The sequence below is a fragment of the Oryctolagus cuniculus genome, chromosome 17, assembly GCF_051225735.1.
Source record: "Oryctolagus cuniculus isolate XC-2025 breed Fujian yellow rabbit chromosome 17, ASM5122573v1, whole genome shotgun sequence".
Classification (NCBI taxonomy): domain Eukaryota; kingdom Metazoa; phylum Chordata; class Mammalia; order Lagomorpha; family Leporidae; genus Oryctolagus; species Oryctolagus cuniculus.
The window spans coordinates 66,096,630-66,118,789 of record NC_142883.1 but is presented as its reverse complement, the minus strand read 5'-3'; the positions used below and the strand labels follow the sequence as shown (position 1 = coordinate 66,118,789).

The 22,160-nt window shown below is 41.8% G+C and overlaps 1 protein-coding gene and 1 pseudogene across 2 annotated transcripts in view; one reads left to right on the top strand and one right to left on the bottom strand.

Moving 5' to 3' along the window:
• Positions 1–934: 934 nt before the first annotated feature.
• On the top strand, positions 935–8,179 carry LOC149121316 (nuclear transcription factor Y subunit beta pseudogene; annotated as a pseudogene). The gene has a single exon (XR_016223674.1). The product of XR_016223674.1 is annotated as a nuclear transcription factor Y subunit beta pseudogene (transcript).
• LOC103346317 (deoxyhypusine hydroxylase) overlaps positions 4,872–22,160 on the bottom strand; it is a 57,168-nt gene continuing 39,879 nt past the window's right edge. Inside the window, 2 exon segments of the mRNA XM_089317027.1 lie at positions 4,872–8,184; positions 9,390–9,529. The gene's annotated coding sequence lies outside the window, so the exon portion shown is untranslated.

Genomic DNA, 22,160 nt, shown 5'->3' with positions numbered 1-22,160 from the left:
CTGCCGGGACCCGCAGCGGGGACTCTGCGCCCCGACCAGAGACCCAGGGCTTCTCCCGCCTGCCGGACGCGGGTCTGAGAGCGCGTGACCCGCCGTGCCGCCCGCACCCGCTCTCTAGGGCTGCCCGGGAGCTGAGGGCCGGGCCCCTGACCACCGGTGTCCCGGTGAGCCCGCAGAACCCTGCAGTCTTGGGGGCGGGAATCTCCACGTTTCCAGAAACGCACACGGGGACGTGGGTGCCGACGGTGATCCTGACTGGCCCGCGCCCCGCGCTGCACTGTCCCCCAAGTCCCCTCCACCCCGAGACCTCAGCGTTTTCCAGAAGGCCACGCAGGTGGAGGCGGACACTGGAGCCACTGGGGCGCACCTGGAACAGCGGGCGCCGTGTGTGTAAGGACGGACAAGTGTACGTGGCCCTCAGTGACATCTGGAATGCTCCCTGGCTTCAGGGCTCGGCGAGATCGTGAAACACCCGACAGTCAGAACCGAAATGTCATTGTAGTTGTCACTGTCGCCGTGAGCTTCGGTGAGGCTTTGCCCCTGTGCTTCGCCGGGTTTGCAGGGTCGAGAAGGGGAGGGGAGAATCGTCATGAATTGATGAAGACGCTGACACTGGACGAAACAGACACGGACTTGGCTTCGCCTTCCTCCTTGTCCTCACGGGCACTGGGCAAGCAGGAACTCAGAAACAGCGTCTGTGCCAAGGGAATCCTGCTTCCTGTAAGGAGCCCTGGGATTCTCCATGTTTGAGAACACCGAGTATTAATCTGCAGGCACAGGGACCCATTTCCGGGGAGGCCTTGGCGCCCTCTCCCCTTCCCATGGCCCCCTCCCTTCCCCACGCCCCACCCCTTCCCCATGGCCCCTTTCCTTGCCCCACCCCTCCCCTTCCCCATGGCCCCCTCGCTTCCCCCACGGCCCCCCATTCCCACAGCCCCCTCCCTCTTCCTATGCCCCATCCCCTTCCCCCTTGCCCTTCTCACTTTCCCCCTGCCCCCTCACCTTCCCCACAGCCTTGGGGCAGGGGTTCTTTTCCTCCAAGACCCTTGTCCCTTGTCTTGCAGACTGAATCCACTTTTTACATTAAAATCTCTTCATTTTCTTGCAAACACTCACGAAGCAGAACTGCAAGGGCATGGGTAAGGTTTCCCACCAGCAGCACCCCCTCTCCCAGCCCTGAGGAACCAGGAGCCGGATTTTGGATGTTGAGCATACAGGGCCTGGTATGCGAGAGAGATCCAAAGACTGGGCTTGTTGCCAGCCTTGATCCTGTCTGCACTTGCTGTCTTCATAACCTGTGGGTGCGAGTTAACTCACAAAAGATTTTTTATACAGGATCTATAAAAATATTGATATTTTTCTAAAAAAATAAATGGAACCTTGTGTTGGCCAAAAAATGTAGATTTCTGCAGACATGAGCGTTTATTGTTTAAAGGTTGCATGCCACTGTGAATAACAGAAAACTCCTACCATCTGCCTCCTATATCTACAAGGCACCTGCTTCTCATATGGAATTGTTCAGAAATGACTAGTTCAGGCGAAGTGCAGCTGGGAACAAGTTTCCATGTTTTCTGGTGCCATGCCTGTAAGTCAGGCACCCGGGGCCTCCAGACACCACACGGGAACAAGATCCTCACCACACAAGAGGTAGCTTCACTCACTGCACAGTGTCCACCTCAAAAAAGAAAAGTTTTTAAATTGCTTTAAGATTTATTTATTTACACAGGGTTGGGGTGGGGGAGAGAGAGAGAGAATCTTGCATCTGTCAGGTCACTCCCCAAATGCCCACAGCAGCCAGGGTTGGGCCGAGAGCTCTACCCGGGACTTGCACGTGGGAGACACGGGTGGCTCATCACCGCCAGCTTCCTGGGTGCATTAGCAGGGAGCTGGAGTGGAAACAGAGGAACTGGGGCTTGAACCAGAACCCTGCTATGGGCCGCTGCCATCAGACACTACAGCCTAGCCTACGGGGCCAGGACACGCACCCCAGGATTTTTTCAGCTGCTGTCTTGACAACTTGTTACAGCCACCCTTGTGAAGTAATAATTAACTGCTTGTCTCTTAAACGTTCTGAGAAAGCACCAGAAACTGGGATGGAGGCCTGCTTTAAGCACAGCTCACTGACAATGCCAAGGCCGTACCTGGGACCCTCCTAACAGTCCCTGAGGCATGAGAGCTATCGAGTGTGATGAGTGACCTGCGTGAAGGTGCCCCAGGTGTTCCTACATTAGCTGCGGCTGCAGGGATCCCCTTCCATGGAGTTCTCACGTGTTTATAAGGACAGGAGGCTGAGAGAGAGGTTTTCCCTCCGCTGGGTCATTCCCCAGAGGGCTGCAATGGCAGTGCCAATCTGAAGCCAGCAGCCAGGAGCTTCCTCCAGGTCTCCCATGCGGGTGCAGGGGCCCAGGGACTTGGGACACCTTCTGCTGCTTTCCCAGGCCACAGCGGAGAGCTGGATCGGAAGTGGAGCAGCCGGGACATGAACTGGCACCCATGTGGGATGCCAGCACTGCAGGCGGCGGCTTTACCCACTGTGCCACAGCCCCAGCCCCTGATGTTTTTCCATAGAAATATTTTTTTCAGAAGTCTGAATGATAGCGGGGGTGGGTGCAGTCTTAAATGTGTAGTTACGCTTGCCCAATGGGATGTTGATTTTGCAAGAGGGAAGAAGCCCAAGGCATGTCATCTGAGCAGGCAGAAGCCCTCCTTAATCTTATTTTTCAGAATCTTTCCTGCAAGCTTTTCCCTTTTCTTGAGGGGAATCTCCCTGTGCTCTTTCCAAACTGCTATGAATGATTTAAGTGCTGAGCCTTGAGCCTACTGCCAAGCCTAGAGTACATCGGATCCAGATGCTGAGATAGCCCAGAATGGTCCAGCCTCTGTACCTCCCACACAGAACCACTAGAGGGCTATACTTGGGATGAGAAGGTGATGAAGGAACCATGGGGAACCAAGCACCTCAGGCGATGCCTCTGAAAGCAAACATTAAGCTATTTGCACTGGGTTGCAAACTCCAGGGCAGGAGTCCCCAGGGCAGGAAGCCATACTGGGAGTCCACAGCCCGCACTGCCTAATGTCCTGCGTGGGGTGCATTGATCACTGATTGTTGTAAATCCTGGGCTCCCAGCAGTCCCCTGTGGGTGCTCTGGGATTGTAGTTGTGCGGTGGGTGCAGCCTGTGTGTGCTGGGTGAGGTGTTCAGCTCAGCTTCAAGCTCCTGGCCACAGTGGTGCTACACCAGGCATAACTCAGGCCAGGTAAGAAAGGGCTGATACCAGGGGCCAGCACTGTGGCCCAGCGGGTAAGGCCACCACCTGCCATATGGGATACAGGTTTGAGACCTGGTTACTCCACTTCTGATCCAGCTCCCTCTATGGCCTGGGCCCCTGCACCCCCATGGGAGACCTGGAAGAAGCTCCCGGCTCCTGGCTTCAGCTTGGTCCAGCCCCAGCTGTTGTGGCCATCTGGGAAATAACCCAGCAGATGAGAGATTTCTCTCTCTCTCTCTGTAACTCTGCCTTTCAAATAAATCTGTTTTTAAAATCATAGGAAATAAAATCACTTTCATGGCAAAGAGAAAAAAAATGAACATCAGAATCTGGTTTTAGACTGCAAATTCCTACAATGTAACTTCCAAATATCAGGATACATTCATTCTTGTAATATTTAAAGCTTAATAATTTAATGATTTATCCAATTTTATCTTATGATTTTAATCCACTCTGAACAACTCAGCGTGCCACTGGAGATTCCCACAGTGGTCCTGGTGAAGTCAAATAGTAATTACAGAACTTTCAGTGTAAAGATGAGATTATTTTTAATTATTGAGTAGAGTACTTACGTCTCCATACTTATATAATTATGCTACTCATTAAATGGTTACTGAAAGCTGAAGTGTAATTTTAGTGATAGCTACCTATTTTTCTGTACACATTTTACAGTTGACAGATTAGTCAAGAATGTTTCTCTTCAAGATCTTTACAGCTGTGCCAAAGTACTCAGGAGGATGGAAAATGGACTGTGTCCACTTAATAAACCTTTAACTCATTTTGCAAGGTACACTTTCAGGTTTTCTTTCTTCTTCCTCTTTTGTTTTCTCCTCAAAAAAAGGGTCAAAAAGATTCCTAGGATGGATTACAGCATGAGTAAATGGTGACTAAAAAAGCTAAATATTTATGATTTAATCCAGCTGTGTATTTGTTGTTGATTTCTTGAAAACTTAGGCAAGGTACACTTCACTTTATTTTTTAAAAATTAGCACTATTATAATAAACCAGAAAGAACTAAAGTTTGCCTTTGTCTCTCTAAACGGAAATTTCCAACAACATATTCACACACTGCAGCCATTTCCTGTGAAATATTCCATAACCAGCACAGAATAAGCGCTATGGTATATATTTTAAATATGAGCCTTCTCTATCCTTAAAATTAAGGATTATGATTATTTACATCTCACCATTTCTTCTTAAAGCTTCTGTTTATCAAATCAAATATAAAATCCTTCAAATAATTGAAACTTGATCTTTAAAAGAAGAATTTTTATCTTGCTAAGAAATTATAAAATTACAAAGGTCTTTTCTGGTTTATAACTGCTACAAAATGAAAATATCAGATTAAATTTAACTTTCAAGGTACACGAGATGGCAATAAGGAAAAAAAAGCAGTTTTTTTTTTTCAAAAACATACTAAATAAGGAGTATAATTTCACTAACCATATTAAAAAATATTTCAGAGTCTGCTATATGGGAAAAAGGCAATAAAGTTTTGGAGTAGGAAAAACTGCTTTGTTTCCTCAATCCTCTGGTTGAAATTAATTATAGGAAATGTTTATGAAAACATCCGTGCCTCCCAGTTATAAATTCTTAATTTTAGTATGGATGATTCCAGACTTTTATTTTGGAAAGAAACTGTTGGAGTATTGAAAGGTTTACAAAAGAACAGACAGAACTTGTAATTCTGGAAAATTGTACATACAATGGGCTACATCCTGTAGAGTTTTCATTTGTGTGAAACATTTGGAGGGGATTAATACTGGTAACCAGGAGAAATCAAAGAGAGACAGAAAGCTCCATATTTCATCTAAGCTGTTACATGATAAAAACGTATGTTAGAGAAAGCAGGACAAATGCCATGTTGAATACTTATGACCAAGAAGTGACCTATCCCCACCCATGCAGTTAAGAAAAAAATTCTATGTTGCATGTACCCTGTGAAATGTCCTATTGCCTAACCACATCCTAGCTTAAAGACAGCCAGTTCCTCTGTAACCTTGCCAATTCCAAGAAATGTCATTAGCTCATGCAAACATAGTTGAAAACCCCTACTTATTACACCAGAAAATTGTAACCGAACCCTGCCACCTACATTGTGATTTTGCCCCATATAAGTCTTGCTAGACAGGGAACCAGCAACACAGTGTGGCTCCCAAGTCTGTACTGTGTCCCTGGCTGGTCAGTCTGCGACTCATCAATAAAGTTCTACCCAAATTCAGTCTCTGAGTGGTACTCTCCCCATTCCCCATAACACATTTGGTGACACAAGAGAATACCAACTAATAATTACAAACAAAGGCTGCTTTACCTCTGAATCTAATTTCTAGGTAAGCAAAATAAAATAAGTAATGATTTTATCAAGGATTTAAATAAACGTAATGATAATACATTCACCAGAACATATGTGTAGTGTTGCCCAAAAATAACAATAATTGGTGCGAGGGAGTTTACTATGATGCTTTTCATTGCTATTCTGATTTTGAACTAAGTTGCCAGGCAGCCATAACTGTAACAAGAATGCTCAGGATGTTTTCCAATCATACTTTACCTAAGGAGCTTTAAATGATCAAACAGTATCAATATCTAAAAATGTTTTAAGCTAACACATTTCATTTGTTTGAGTAATAATTTAACTAACAGTAAGTTTCTAGGATACAACTGTAATTTTAGAGGTATATCAATAAGTAATGTAAACTAGCCTCTAAAATAATCTGGATATGGTTCTTTATGCATTTTAAATACATGCATAAATAATATATACTATACGTATTAGATGTCACCATATATGTAAAAACACAATACATTTTCTATCTAAAGAAACAGTTCACCAATTACTTAGGGCAAGAAAAGTTTGAAATATACATAATGTTAACTGTTAAACAATGTTACAAAATGAATTTATAACATTCATAATTGAAGTGTATTAGCTAATTTGAAAAATACATGTTAGTAAATTGTCTTGGCTTAAATAAGAATAGAAAACACAGTATTTTACAAGTCATTTCTAACATGCTTTTAACAGAGTGAATGACATTCAGACTCCTCTTCTTAAGTTTAGCTCAGGGCATCTACAGGTTTTATCAGTGCAGTTTGAAATCATGGTAAAGGAAGGTACACAATAGGTTTCTGCAGTCTGTTTTATGCACAAACATCTGTCTGCTTCTAGGTTAAGCTAAAAAACAGCTAGAACAACACTATACAATAAGAGCACCTACTCAAACGTGCCTTCAGTTTACATCTGAAAACACTGGGTGTTACACATCACTTCACACTAGCTATGAATTCTGAAATCTAATAGAAAAATAAGACATAGTCTCTGAACTGTTAGAGGATCATCACCAATTATGTATGATAAGTAACAATTCGAAGAAAAAAATGACTTGGTTCAAACGAAGAGGAAAACAGTCACAGGTGGGTGGTGTAAAGATCCTTAAGGATTTCCGTCCTTTAATTAAATTAACTACAGTGTTTTAGTTAAAACCGTCCCAGCACCATCCCCGCAGCCAATGCCGCCTTGGCCTGGGCACTACCCTCCCACCCGCCCGCCCGGACCTGGACCTGGGCCGGGCCGGCGCCTGCGAGGCCGCAGCGCGGCTCTTTGTGCGCCGAACGAGGAGGGCGGTACGCGGGCCAGGCCGCCTCCCGCTCACCACCCTTGAACTCCGAGTCCGAGGCAGAAGAGGGCTGCCGGCGGGGCACGGTCGGGGTCTCTCTCGGTGGCGCCCTGGGCCGGCTCCATTTTGTGCGGGGAGCAGGCCGGCTAGCGGGGGAGGCGGCCCGGGTCCCCGCCGCCGCCCCGACCCTGCCCCCTCGGCTTCTGCAGCCGCGCGGGCCCCGCGGAGCACCCCCGACCGCCGGCTCCTGGGTCCGCGGGGTCCTGGCCGAGTCCGGCCTCCTTGTCCGCCTGCGCACCCCGGTGCCGCGCGGCGGGCGGGAGACGAGCGTTGGGTGCCAGGTCCGGGCTGGCTGGGCCATCGGGTGTCCGCGCAGCACGAACGATGCTGACAGGTCGGCGGGCTCGGCCTCGGGCCCGGGAGGCAGGAATGGCGTTGGTGTCCTGCAGTCTGGTTTGCACGTAAAGAATGCAGTCATCTGGTGGCTTGTGGTCCCTGGACTTGCCCCGAAGGTGGGAAGGAAGCCGTTCGGATTGCACTAAGGTTTTGATCATCGCTGGTGGGAGGCAGGAGGATAGGCAGGGGCTTATGGAGCAGTAGTCTGGGAGAACAAAGAATTCCAGAGCACTCGCAAATCGTTATCTCGCCCGAAGTATTAGAACAAGATGCTTTAAACATGGGTTGGAATTGAGCAAAGATTAGACACCTTTTTAAAAAGGTGCTCTGAGCACCACTGACACCACGGTTCTGACAGTATTTCATGACAATGGACGGTGACAGTTCTACCACAGATGCTTCTCAAGAAGAAATATATCTTCCAGTTGCAAATGTGGCTAGGATAATGAAGAATGCCACACCTCAAACAGGAAAGATTGCAACAGATGCCAAAGAATGTGTTCAAGAATGTGTGAGTTCTTAGCTTTACAGCATCTGAAACAAGTGAAAGAGAAACAGAGGACGATCAATGGAGAAGACATTCTCTTTGCCATGTCCACCTTGGGCTTTGCCAGTTATGTGGAACCTCTGAAATTGTACCTTCAGAAATTCAGAGAGGGTATGAAAGGAGAGAAAGGATTTGGTGGAGCAGTCACAGCTACAGAAGGACTAAGAGAAGAGCTTACTTACAGAGGAGGCATTCACTAACCAGTTACCAGCTGGCTTAATAACTGCGGATGGTCAGCACACAATGTTATGGTTTATACAACATCATATCAACAGCTTTCTGGTGTTCAACAAATTCAGTTTTCATGATCTGCAGAAATGATGGATGGAAGTGTAGAGAAGCAAGAGTCTGTGATTCTGGAACAGACATCAGAAGAAAATGACGTGAAAAAATGTCTCTTTGCACATTAAATAGGTGTAATGTAGTTTCCTGATGCTTGACTAATTGAGGTGTTAATTCTGACTTGAGAATCTTTTTCATGAATGATTTTAAAGAAAAATTTGGAATTTAAAGGTATTAAAATATTTTTGTTTTGTATGAGAAAAAATGATAAAATCCCTAATTAAGTGAATGACTTTAAGAAATCTATGAGAAAAGTATATTCTTATGCTGACTTAAACACATCACTAGTGAAAAGAGGGACATCACCTCATTTTAGGAATCAGAGTAACCGTAAACCTTCATAGGCTAACTATTTATGCTAAAATTTCAGCAGTACCCATTAGATTTTAAGAGTCAGATGGTCAAGATGTGAAATTTGTGAATTTTGTAATTTCCCATTGAGTGTATTAGTTTATCTGCATTGTAATGTTTTAGTGTTCATAATTAGTTGTCTAACATTTTAAATTTTTCTCTTTTAGATGAAGAAAGGTCAGATATAAAACAGAAATCTAGTGAACTATTTTAAATAAAAAACACTTTTGGGTAGGCCATTTTAATTTTAGAAGACACCTTGTAATTCCTTTTAAATAATAAACAGAATTAGTTTTTTTATTTTTTATTTTTATTTTTTGACAGGCAGAGTGGACAGTGAGAGAGAGACAGAGAGAAAGGTCTTCCTTTGCCGTTGGTTCACCCTCCAATGGCCGCCGCGGCCGGCACACCGCGCTGATCCAATGGCAGGAGCCAGGAGCCAGGTGCTTTTCCTGGTCTCCCATGGGGTGCAGGGCCCAAGCACCTGGGCCATCCTCCACTGCACTCCCTGGCCACAGCAGAGGGCTGGCCTGGAAGAGGGGCAACCGGGACAGAATCCGGCGCCCCGACCGGGACTAGAACCTGGTGTGCCGGCGCCGCTAGGCGGAGGATTAGCCTAGTGAGCCGCGGCGCTGGCCAGAATTAGTTTTTAAAAAAGACAGCAGGCTGACATCAGCAAAAAGTGTCAGAGTATGAAACTCCAAGTACTTGTCCTCCCATAGAAACACTGAAAGACAAGCAATTAATCAAGCAAACTGTGTCAAAACTCTGAGAAACAGTCAAAGATTTAAAAAAGTCTAATGAATATAGAATCAAGAAAAAGAGAACTTGGAAATTCTGTGGCATTTTTTACTTGCCCTTAGCTCACCCTCTCCCTTGGCTGTAGCAGTCTTCAAGAGGGAAGCTCACACACCCAGCTTGGGAGTCTGGTACCTGGTTCCGGACAGAGCACAGCAGATCATTTTGTAAGTTGTTGTGCACATCTGCTTGAACCTGGTCAGGGGCAACCTGAAGGAGTAACCAAAAAGGCATTTCTCTTTGTTTAGGCAACTTAGAAGAAAGCATCAGGCATTACTGGAACATACTGCAAGGCAAACTAAGAGCCCAAGGATGCCTGGGGCAAAAGATTGCAAGTGAAACACAAAATAGACCAACCCAATGCCTGGGAGCAAAAGCTAGTGAGAGTTTCTCTGGGAAATTAGGACATTCAAAAGGATTCATATACGTGGGAGAATGCAGAAGGCCATGTGCCTTTCAGAGGAATATGCACGATCAGAAAGAAACAGAGAAGACAGCTTCCCCAGCAGGAAGGAGTGCAAGCCTGAGCAAATGTTTAAGGACTCTGGCAGCACAGCCTACAAAGACATGGTGCCACTTGGTTTTCCAGTACTAGGGTTTTGTTGTTGTTGTGATTGCTGTTGCTCTTAATAGCTCCTGACATTCAAGAATATCTCTGTTAAACACAAGAAACAATGACCTCAGTCACTACATATCACAATGAGTAAGTATTTTCAAAAATAGTTTGGGAAGTCACTAACAAATGGACTACTATGCTCTTCAACAACTCTGCCCAACACTATAAATGATCAGATCTGTGTGAATACAGGGTCTTCAAGAACTTCATATTATGTGAAGAACTATTGATGGATTTAAACGTTTTTGCACTACAATGGAATTACCTTTTAATTCACTTTTTCCAGAAACTTTTCAAGTCCCCCTGTATATAGACAACACCAGCAATGGGCCCTGCACCTGCATGGGAAACCAGGAGGAAGCACCTGCCTCCTGGCTTCAGATCGGCGTGGCGCACCAGCCCCAGAGTGCTGGCCATGGCGGCCATTTGGGAGGTGAACCAACAGAAGGAAGAACTTTCTCTCTGTCTCTCTCTCTCTCACTGTCTAACTCTGCCTGTCCAAAAAAAAAAAAAAAAAAAAAAAAAAGAAAGAAAAGAAAAGAAAAGAAAACATCAGCAAACAAAATAAGAATATGTAAATAAATCAATTGAATATGGGATATTCTGCAGTACAGATAATATGTTAGAACACAAAGTAAGCGTCTATGTATTTCAGAGAAGGTTGGAAGCAGCATTCAGGGTGGTATGGGCACAGTCAGTATCAATGTATTTCTTTTTTTTTTTAAAGATTTATTTATTTATTTAAAAGTCAGAGTTACACAGAGAGAGGAGAGGCAGAGAGAGAGAGAGTCTTTCATCTGCTGGTTCACTCCCCAATTGGCTGCAATGGCCAGAGCTGCGCTGATCCGAAGCCAGGAGCCAGGGGACTCCTCCAGGTCTCCCACATGTGTGCAGGGGCCCAAGGACCTGGGGCATCCTCCACTGCCTTCCCAGGCCACAGCAGAGAGCTGAATCAGAAGCAGAGGAGCCAGGACTCGAATCGGTGCCCATATGGGATGCAGGCACTCCAGGCCACAGCACCGGCCCCCAACATCAATATATTTCAAAGACTGAAATCTTACAAACTATCATTTCTGACCCTAAGAAAATAAGAAATCAATGACAAATGAAAAGTGGAAAATTCTGAAATATAATACAAATATGTCCAGCACAGATAAACAGATGGACAATGGATGGATAGATGCACAGATGTACACAAATACAGATACATACACATACACATACAGTGGTTTAAGATTTTAAGGAGCATAAAAATGCTTTGAATGATCCCTGGTTCAACTTTAAAGGTTTTTCCACACCCCCAAGCAAAAACATTACTGAAATGGTAAAATTAAACTGTCACATTCAGTTTACAAAAACCAGGAAGCAGGACCATCATGATTAAAAGCTAAGGCACAGGCAAGATGGATCTAAACACATGCTTGAGGAGAACATTTGGCCTAGCAGTTGAGACAGAGGTTGGGATATCTGCATCTCAAAACAAAGTGGTGGGGTTTGGGTTCTAGTTCCATTCTCACTTACAATTTTGTGTTGGTGCACACCCTGGGACACAACAGGTGATGGCTGAAGTGGTTATATACTTGCCATCCATGTGGGAGACCTGGATGCAGTTCCTGGTCTCTGGCTTCTGTGGGCATTTTGAAAGTGAACCAGTAAAAAGGGGCTTTCTCTGTCTCTTTCTCTGACTGCCTCTCTAATAAAATTTAAAAAAACATTTTCTTCAATTTCCCCAAAATTAAGACAATTAGTAGTTTATATGACAAAATGGAATTAGGAATAATAAAGGACATAAATGTATATAAAGTGCTTAGTGTAGTATGTAGTACAATGTAAGTCCTCAATAAAGCTATCATTTTTATGAGCATTTTACTCAATATATTTATAATATTTGTTCCAATGAAAGAATAAAAGATAAAGACTCTAAGTCCTGTATGAACAGAATATATTTACTCCTTAAACACCTAAAATCATTAAACATTTCCACTTCTTTATTCCTAGTAAATAAAAGGCATTATTTCTGATACTTTAATGACCAAAACTTTATTTTGTGCATTACACAAGGATGATGTGCCAAACTTGTGTGTCCTTGTAACATCACTCCTGTCAGTGGCCATACTAAACATCAAAAATGACACAAAGGAAGAGAATGGAAAATGATACAGCAAATTTAATAAAATTGAAATTTAAGACATTAACTCATCAAATTAGTGAGCTTAATACACACACACACATATATATGTATATGTATTATATGTTTCTTGGAATTGACAAAATACAGATAAAGAACTAAAACTACATTCCATCTAGTAGTCAACACAACATATACTACAGTACATAATATTACATATACACCAGAATAGTACAATAAAATTTATGAGAAAAATTCATTCATGATTCTGTAACTAAATGGAAAAAGGACTAATTTAAAGATAATTGTAAATAGAACTACCTAATTTAAATTAACATCTAATAACAGAAAAGTAAATATTCCTGTCATGACTATCATTTCTCCATGTACTCCATGGATATCAAAACTGTTTTAAATCTCAGGAGAAAGAGAGAGAAAAAGAGAGAGAAAGGGAGGGAGGGAGGATTGGTCTTGAATCTACTGGTTCACTTCCTGGTGGCATTACCCAATGGATAGAAGATTCTCATTCATTCTCTCTCTCTCTCTGCCTCTCCCTCTCTGTTCATAGCCATGCCTTTCAAATAAATAAATCTTTATATATATATATATTTATAAATTTTTCTCCTTAAGATACACAAAATATATGATGTTGAATCAAAATCAAAGGGATCACTGTTCAGGCTCAGTTTTTAAGGATTTGTAAAAAAGATTTATTTATTTGAGAGGTAGCATTACAGAGAGAAGAAAAGACAGAGAAAGGTATTCCATCTGCTGGTTCCAAAGGCAGGAACTTGAGCTTCCTCAGGGTCTCCCACTTGGGTGCAGGGGTCTGAGCACTTGGGCCATCATCAGTGGCTTTCCCAGCCCATAAGCAGAGAGCTTAGTTAGAAGTGCAGCTGGACATGGACCAGCTCAGCCTACTGCACCAGCCATGCAATTACTGTTTTCAAGGCAGAATATTCTGCTGAATTCTTCTTATGAGGCCAGTGTTACTCCAATACCAAAACCAGACAAAGACATAATATGAAAAGTAAACTTAGACCAATTTTCCTGATATACACAGAAGTAGAAATTCTCAACAAAATGTTAGCAAACTGAGTCCAATGCTACATCAAAAAGATCAGACACAGAATGAAGAACAAACACCATATGTTCATCTCAATAGATGCAGAGAAATCATATGCTATGATTCAGCATTCATTCATTATAAAAAACTCTCAAAAATTAGTTATACAAGGAGCATTTCTCAAAATGATACAGCTACAAGTGTGTATACATATATGTATATGACAAACCAACAAGTATCATGCTGAATTCATAAAACTTGAAAGCATTTTCTGTCAGATCTAGAACAAGAATAGGATGTCCAATTTTTACCACTCTTACTTGATATAGTGTTTAAAGTATTAGCATGAGCAATTACAGAATTAAAGAAACAATGAGCTTCACAACCCATAAAAGAGAAAATCAAAATAGCCATGTTTGCAGATGACATGATTCAGTACACGTGCCTCACATTAAAACTGTTAACCATCAACTCTAATGGAAATAGGTCCTTTAAGTCACTCAACTTCCTTCAAAGGAAGAGAATGATAATAAGTGTGTCTTGGAGTCAGTTTAGGAAACCAAACTTGGACTCCAAAATGATATGCTTGGACACAAAAATATTTATGTAGACAGCAGCACAGCATCACCTAAAGACTGGTATGGCTCACTTTGAAAATTCCATGGTGTCCTGTCACCATGGTAACATGGTGAATGACATCATCCTGCTATTCCAACTGTCACTCTCTTGAGCTGAAAGGTTCAAACTTGAGTGCAGTGGTAACGTGTGTATCGTCATATCCAGAGTGGTCCAAGATGGGAAATCTCAACTGCTGTCCAGCAGGTAGGTTCACACTGACTTTCACAATGATGTTTCTTCCAATGGGCCACTTCTGTTTAATACACTTTCCCCATGGACTTTCATTTCCCCCATTCCAGGCTGTCTACAGATTTCTAAATGCATTTGTCATTTGTATTACTCAATTTCTACTTTTGATGCTGCTATTAAGTTTGTTTCAAAATATTTCCTAAATTTTGAAAAATACATTATTCCTAATGCCGAGTTTGTTCACAACTTATTCAGAAAATGAATGAAAGAAACTCACACTACTGTCATCAGGTCAGGTAAAATTAAGACCAAACACATAAGACATCACACAAAAAGGAACTTTGAAGCCAATTTCTTCTGTCTGTAGAGTTCACCATCTGAGACCAAGACTGTAAGAACAGTTTGAATCCAAATAATTTTTGTCACATTGGAAAGAGATTGGGATTTCAGGGAGGGTTTCCATGAGGTGAATAAGCACATGAAACCTGTTGTTTGGGGATTGTCAGGAAAACAGGAAGGAGGGACCGTGCTGTTGGTCACCTGGACAGACATCTGAAGACAGAGAGAAGAGGGTCTTCCTGAGGGTCCTCAGGCAGAATCACAGGTTGTATGGGGGCAAGTATGATGATGAATGAGCCTTGCCAGTGGGAGAGGGAACTGTGTATGCTGTCCCTGCAGGGTCTAGGGAGAGCTGAAGAGTTCCTAGGGACTGGGTTTTGGTGAAGGAAGTCATGGGCATGAAGGTGGGCACACAGAGTTGGTACAGACACTGTCTTTTTATCAGACAGAGATTTTAGACTGCTCAGCCACTTTCTATGAAGTGTAAGTACTAGGTTTTTTGTGACATTAAAAAATACACATGAGACAGGGTAAACTATAAAGAAAGAAGACCCATAAGCTCAATATTCTCAAGTCCAGATTTCAAAGATCAGATACCCTTATCAAATGTCCATATTGTGTCCTATCATCATGGAAAATTAGAAGAGCAAGCAGAGTCACACAGAAGAGACACAGGAAGAGGGGTCAGCCTTATGTTCTAATGAACCTCCCCACTATTAACCAGTTCAGTACCGAGAGAGCCACATGAATTCCCTGCAACAATCTGATCCCAAATTCCCCATCCCCCAGTACCACAACAATGGAATGGCCCCATTTTGGGTGAATTTCTGTTCAGTGTTCATGCAGCATTGGCCATGGCAGAGAAGTCAATGCTTGGCTCACCCTCACATGGCAGTTGCTCTGGGATGTCCTGAGTTTTGACCCAGCTTTAAAATCAAACACACCACTGGCCCTGTGGGAACATCTGGCCATGGAGAAAGCTGAGCCAATAATAGTGTGAAGATGCTGGGCCATGATGGGCATAAGTTTGGGTTTCTCCAGACCATCAGAGAGGATGTCCTGGAGGAAAGCATCATATTTTAAGTCAGGAATAGAAACCTGTTAGAAACTTAAAATAGAAACCTATTTTAAGTCAGGAAGGCATCTGAGTCAGGATTTCTCTTGTCTCCAGGACTTTGCCCCGAGCAAGACTATTCCTGAGGAAATCCTGCCCTGGAAGATGTCAGAAAGCCACTTAGAGTTCTTAGTCCAGGGTTCTAGTGGAGATATTCATGGTCCTCTATCCTTTAGGGAACCAATGATGAGATTGTCCCAGATCCATAACTTATCAGTGTTATGAATGTGGACAACTCACAGACAATGCATAATTTTCAATTTGCTTCATAGTAAATCACATGAAATAGGCTCTGATCTGCCCATGGCTTGGGGCTATGTGGGGAACATAGGAATGACTGAGATTGTCCATGAACTGTAAAGCTTCCTACACATCAAAAGGAAGGAGAGTAATTTCTATCCTCTCCTCCTCTGTGGTCAGTTATCCTCCCTGCATTCAATCACTACCAGGTGGTCAGCTTGTGCTTCCAGGCATTTGAAGATCGAAGAATTTCAGACAATCAGGCTTGATGTAGATTCATTTGTTCTTAATCACTTGAGCTCAAACACAACACGGAGGGCCATATAAATATTTCCACATCTCAAAACAGGGAACTTAGAAACGTGCTGGTTGTGGGGTGGAGTGGGGGTTTGGAGGACTCTGTAACTTTTCAGGTACAAGCAGCTTCTCTCTAAGATTTGAACTGTCAAGCACAGGTCCCTGTTCTCTCATCTCAACAAAGGTATTTAGCTACACTATCAAACTGATGGGTAGGAAATGTTCATCAAAGTGCAAGGTCTGCCTAACATCCAACTGTGATTTAGAAGATGGTTTTGCATGATTGAATGTGAAAACTGGGATAAAAATTAGGAACTGCAATGATTAAACACCTCTCTGTGGTCTCCCACCATTGGGATGTCAACAGCTGTCTGTATTGTCAAACTGTTCCAGGATCTTGTCTAAAGTGTTTTAGACGAAAAGGAAGTCGAAGGTCAAGAACATCGACTGCCCATTCCATACAGAAGGTCAGAAAAATCCGTGTCTTGCCAAAAAACACTATACCCCCAACAATGGAGTCAGTTGAAGGTACTGTGAAAATTCAATCAGTAAGCTCATTCAACAATCAGGATTCCACTTTATTCAGGGTCTCATAGTTAAGACAAAACTCTTAAAAGCTATGCTATCTGTCTTTCATTTCATGTTTGCAAAATTAAAATTGGTCAACACAATCAGCATGGTGACCACTACAGTGGAAAGACATGTTAACACTAAACTTGGGGTCACTGTTAGTAGTAACATCTCAGTCAACTGTTCACATGTTTGCCTGATTGTGCAACATGGTCTGAAATGGACACTTCACTGAGAATGCTACCAGATTTCATACTAATATTAAGTCATAATATTAACAGTTGCAGATAAAATATGAAACCTGAACAGAAAGTTTTCACACTTGACCCCCACTTTCCTTTTTCTCAGGACAGTTCCATTAGTAAGGTACATTTTTAATGGAGACTGAACCAATAAAGAAATGTTACTTTTTAATAAAAAGTTTTATTTAATAAATATAAGTTTGAAAGTACAACTTTTGGATTATAGTGGTTTTACCCCCATAAGAACCCTCCTACCCACAAACCATCCCATCTCCTACTACTTCTCCCATCCCATTATTCATTTTTTTTGATTTTTTAACTTTTATTTAATGAATATAAATTTCCAAAGTACGACTTATAGATTACAATGGCTTCCCCCCCCCAATACCGTCCCTCCCACCCACAACCTTCCCCTTTCCCAAACTCTCTCCCCTTCCATTCACATCAAGATTCATTTTCGATTATCTTAATATACAGAAGATCAGCTTAGTATACATTAAGTAAAGATTTCAACAGTTTGCTCCCACACAGAAACATAAAGTGAAAAATAATAGATGATTTTTTAAATGATGATGAAATCAGATCAGACCTATTGTCATGTTTAATCCCAGTGAGAGTCAAGTTGGGAATTGATAATTTCTTTCTTTTTTTTTTTTTTACAGAAGATAACTTTAGTATACATTAAGTAAAGATTTCAGCAGTTTGCACCCCCATAGAAACACAAAGTGAAATATACTGTTTGAGTACTCGTTATAGCACCAAATCCCAATGTACAGCACATTAAGGACAGAGATCCTACATGAGGAGCAAGTGCACAGTGACTCCTGTTGTTGACTTTACCAATTGACACTCCTGTCTATGGCATCAGTAATCTCCCTATGCTCCAGTCATGAGTTTCCAAGGCTATGGAAGCCCTCTGAGTTCTCCGACTCTTATCTTGTTTAGACAAGGTCATAGTCAAAGTGGAGGTTCTCTCCTCCCTTCAGGGAAAGGTACCTCCTTCTTTGAAGACCTGTTCTTTCCACTGGGATCTTACTCACAGAGATCTTTCATTTAGGTTTTTGTTGTTGTTGTTGTTTGTTTTTTTTTTTCTTTTGCCAGAGTGCCTTGGCTTTCCATGCCTGAAATACTCTCATGGGCTTTTCAGCCAGATCTGAATGCCTTTAGGGCTGATTCTGAGGTCAGAGTGCTGTTTAGGACATCCACCATTCTATGAGTCTGCTGAGTATCTCGCTTCCCATGTTGGATCACTCTCCCCTTTATTTATTCTATCAGTTAGTATTAGCAGGTACTAGACTTGTTTATGTGCTCCCTTTGACTCTTAGACCTTTCATTATGATCAATTGTGAACTGAAATTGATCACTTGGAATAGTGAGATGGCATTGGTACATGCCACCTTGATGGGATTGAATTGGAATCCCCTGGTATGTTTCTAACTCTACCATTTGGGGCAAGTCAGCTTGAGCATGTCCCAAATTATACATCTCTTCCCTCTCTTATTCCCACTCTTATATTTAAAAGGGATCACATTTCAGTTAATTTTCAACACTTAAGAATAACTGTGTATTAATTACAGAATTAAACCAGTCATATTAAGTAGAACAGACAAAAAAAACTACTAAGAGGGATAAAGTATTAAGTTGTTCATTAACAGTCAGGGCTATGCTGATCAAGTCACCATTTCTCAGTGTCCATTTCACTTCAGGAAGTTTCCTTTTTGGTGTTCAGTCAGTTGTCACCGATCAGGGAGAACATATGGTATTTGTCCCTTTGGGACTGGCTTACTTCACTCAGCATGATGTGTTCCAGATTCCTCCATTTTGTTGCAAATAACTGGATTTCATTGTTTCTTACTGCGGTATAGTATTCTAAAGAGTACATATCCCATAATTTCTTTATCCAGTCTACCGTTGATGGGCATTTAGGTTGGTTCCAGGTCTTGGCTATTGTGAATTGTGCTGCGATAAACATTAGGGTGCAGACCGCTTTTTTGTTTGCCAATTTAAATTCCTTTGGGTAAATTCCAAGGAGTGGGATGGCTGGGTCTAATGGTAGGCTTATATTCAGATTTCTGAGGAATCTCCAGACTGACTTCCATAGTGGCTTGACCAGTTTGCATTCCCACCAACAGTGGGTTAGTGTCCCTTTTTCCCCACATCCTCACCAGCATCTGTTGTTGGTAGATTTCTGTATGTGAGCCATTCTAACCGGGGTGAGGTGAAACCTCATTATGGTTTTGATTTGCATTTCCCTGATTGCTAGTGATCTTGAACATTTTTCATGTGCCTATTGGCCATTTGGATTTCCTCTTTTGAAAAATGTCTATTGAGGTCCTTGGCCCATCTCTTAAGTGGGTTGTTTGTTTTGTTTTTGTGGAGTTTCTTGATCTCTTTGTAGATTCTGGTTATTAACCCTTTATCTGTTGCATAGTTTGAAAATATTTTTCCCCCATTCTTCATTAAGATTCATTTTTAATTATCTTTATATACAGCAGATCAACTTAGTATATACTAAGTAAAGATTTCAACAGTTTGCACCCACACAGACACACAAAGTATGAAGTACCTTTTGAAGACTAGTTTTGCCATTTATTTTCATAATACAACACATTAAGGACAGAAATCCTATGTAGGGAGTAAGTGCACAGTGACTCCTGTTATTAACAATTGACACTAATATTTATGATGTCAGTAATCACCCGAGGCTCTTGTCATGAGCAGCCAAGGCTATGGAAGCTTCTTTAATTCACATTCTCCAACCTTAGACAAGGCCATAATCAAAGTGGAAATTCTCTCCTCCCTTCAGAGAAAGGTACCTCCTTCTTTGATTGCCCATTCTTTCTGCTGGGATCTCACTCACAGAGATCTTTCATTTAGGTCATTTTTTTTTTTTTGCCACAGTGTCTTGGCTTTCCTTGCTTGAAATACTCATATGGGCTTTTTAGCCAGATTCGAATGCCACAAGGGCTGATTCTGAGTCCAGAGAGCTGTTTAGGACAACTGCCATTCTATGAGTCTGCTGTGCATCTTGCTTCCCATGCTGGGTCATTCTCTCCTTTTTAATTCTATCAATTATTATTAGCACTCGATCTTCTTTATGTGGTCCATTTGACACTTAATACTATCTTTATGATCAGTTATAAACTTAATTGATCACTTTACTAATAAGATGGAATTGGTACATGCCAAAATAATGGTATTTGGAGCCCCATGGCAACTTGCTAGCTCTACCATTAGGGGTAAGACTGAGTGAGTGTGTGCTGAACTGTACATTTCCTCGCTCTCTTATTCCCACTCTTATTTTGACAGGGATTAATTTTCAGTTAAATTTAAACACCTAAGAATAATTACGTGTTAATTAAAAGGTTCAAAAATGGTATTAAGTAGAACAAGAAAATACTAAAAATAAAATACTAAGCTGTTCTTCAAGAGTCAGGACAAAAAAAGGGCTGATCAAGTCACTGTTTCTCATAGTGTCCACTTCACTTCTACAGGTTTCATTTCAGGTGCCCAGTTAGCTGTCACAGATCAGGGAGAATAAATGAAATTTGTCCCTTTGGTACTGGCTAATTTCACTCAGCATGATGTTTTCCAGATTCCTCCATTTTGTTGCTAATGACCATATTTCATTTTTTTACTGCTGTGTAGTATTCTATAGAGTACATATCCCATAATTCTTTATCCAGTCTTCTGTTGATGGACATTTAGGTTGATTCCATGTCTTAGCTATTGTGAATTGAGCTGCAATAAACACTTAGGGGCAGATAGCTCTTTTATTTGCCAATTTAATTTCCTTTGGGTAAATTCCAAAGAGTGGTATGGCTGGACCATGTGGTAGGGCTATATTCAGGTTTCTGAGGAACCTGCAAACTCTCTTCCATAGTAGCTTTACCAGTTTGCATTCCCACCAACAGTGGATAAGTGTGCCTTTTCTTCCACATCCTCACCAGCATCTGTTGTTAACTGATTTCTGTATGTAAGCCATTCTAACCAGAATGAGGTGAAACTTCATTGTGGTGTTGATTTGCATTTCCCTGATGGCTAGTGATCCTGAACATTTTTTCATGTGTCTGTTGGCTGTTTGGATTTCCTCTTTGTAAAAATGTCTATTTAGGTCCTTAGCCCATCTCTTAAGTGGGTTGTTTGTTTCGTTTTTGTGGAGTTTCTTGATCTCTTTGTTGATTCTGATTATTAGCCCTTTATCAGTTCCATAATTTGCAAATATTTTTTCCCATTCTATTGGTTGCCTCTTCACTTTCCTGTTTCTTTTGCAGTACAGAAACGTCTCAATTTGATGCAATCCCAAATGTTAATTTTGGCTTTGACTGCCTGTGCCTCTGGGGGCTTTCCAAGAAGTCTTCACCTACGCCTATATCTTGCAGGGTTTCTCCAATGTTCTCTAAAAAATTGATGGTGTTGGGTCATAGATTTAGATCTTTAATCCATGTTGAGAGGATTTTTATGTAAGGTGTAAGGTAGGGGTCTTGCTTCATACTTCTGCATGTGGAAAACCAGGTTTCCCAGCACCATTTGTTGAACAGACTGTCCTTGCTCCAGGAATTGGTTTTAGATCCTTGATCAAATATAAGTTGGTTGTAGATGTTTGGATTGATTTCTGGTGTTTCTGTCCTGTTCCATTGGTTTCTCCATCTGTTTTTGTGCCAGTACCATGCTGTTTTGATTATAACTGCCCTGTAGTATGTCTTGAAATCTGGTATTGTGATGCCTCCTGCTCTGCTTTTGTTGTCCAAGATTGCTTTAGCTATCCCAGGTCTCCTGTGCCTCCATATGAATTTTAACCTCATTTTTCCAGATCTGAGAAGAATGTCTTTGGTATTTTGATTGGTATCACATTGAATTTATGAATTGCTTTGGGGAGAATGGACATTTATATATTGATTCTTCCAATACATGAACATGGATGATTTTTCCATTTTTTGGTATCCTCTTCTATATCTTTCTTTAAAGTTTTGTAATTCTTATCATAGAGATCTTGATATCCTTGGCTAAGTTTATTCCAAGGAATTTGATTTTTTGTAGCTATTGTGAATGGGATTGATCTTAGAAGTTCTTATTCAGCCATGGCATTGCCTGTGTATACAAAGGCTATTGATTTTTGTGCATTGATTTTATATCCAGCTGCTTTGCCAAACTCTTTTATGAGTTCCAATAGTCTCTTAGTGGAGTTCTTTGGATCCCCTAAATAAAGAATCATACCATCTGCAAAGAGGTACAGTTTGAGTTCTTCCTTCCCAATTTGTATCCCTTTAATTTTTTTTTCTTGGCTAATGGCTCTGGCTAAAACTTCCAGTACTATATTGAATAGCAGTGGTGAGAGTGGGCATCCCTGTCTGGTACCAGATCTCAGTAGAAATGCTTCCAACTTTTCCCCATTCAATATAATGCTGGCCATGGGTTTTTC